The sequence below is a fragment of the Pollicipes pollicipes genome, unplaced genomic scaffold (assembly GCF_011947565.3).
Source record: "Pollicipes pollicipes isolate AB1234 unplaced genomic scaffold, Ppol_2.1 Scaffold_5724;HRSCAF=6776_pilon_pilon_pilon, whole genome shotgun sequence".
Lineage (NCBI taxonomy): Eukaryota > Metazoa > Arthropoda > Thecostraca > Pollicipedomorpha > Pollicipedidae > Pollicipes > Pollicipes pollicipes.
Genome location: NW_023596746.1, coordinates 1329510 through 1330369, shown reverse-complemented (window position 1 = coordinate 1330369; position 860 = coordinate 1329510).

Genomic DNA, 860 nt, shown 5'->3' with positions numbered 1-860 from the left:
GCGGCCCCGTCCTGACTCTCGCTCTCTCTCTCTCTCTCTCTCTCTCTCTCTCTCTCTCTCTCTCTCTCTCTCTCTCTCTCTCTCTCCTCTCTCTTCTCTCTCGCTCTCTCTCTCTCTCTCTCTCCTCTCTCTCTCCCCCTCTCTCTCTACTTCTCTCCCTCGGCGCGGCTACTCGTACGCGCCGGCATCCGACGACGGTGCCGACGACGGGCTAGGCGGTGCTGTGGGTACCGACACCGACACCGACACCCAGATGGCGCCGTGTAGCGGTGAAGCGGCTTCTTCTGCGAGGAGAGGCGCCGCCTGTCAGCACGCCACGAGCCGGGCACGTGCAGTCGGTGGGGTCTTTTCTCAGCACGGCGACGAGGAGCCTAACCACTAACGAGTATTGGGACACGGGACCGCTGAGCCGGCCGGTTGTGCCCAAGAAGCTGCGGACCTCCTTCGCATTAGAGAGAGACGGGGCCTCATCCACGGCCTTGGTGGCAGATTGGAGTGGGACCACTCCGTTCTGGGGCAGCTGGTGTCCGCAGAACTCCGCATCCGCCTGGCTAAACGAGGACTATCCATGTTGATGGTGACGTTGGCCTCATGGAGGCGGTCAATCACGGTCGTTGGCCTGACGGAGGCGGTCCATCACGGTCGTTGACCTGGCGGAGGAGGTCCATCACGGTTGTTGACCCGGCGGAGGCGGTCCATCACGGTCGTTGACCTGGCGGAGGAGGTCCATCACGATCGGACTGGGGTCCATCACGGTCGTTGACCTGGCGGAGGAGGTCCATCACGGTTGTTGACCCGGCGGAGGCGGTCCATCACGACCGTTGACCTGGCGGAGGCGGTCCATCACGGTCGTTGACCTG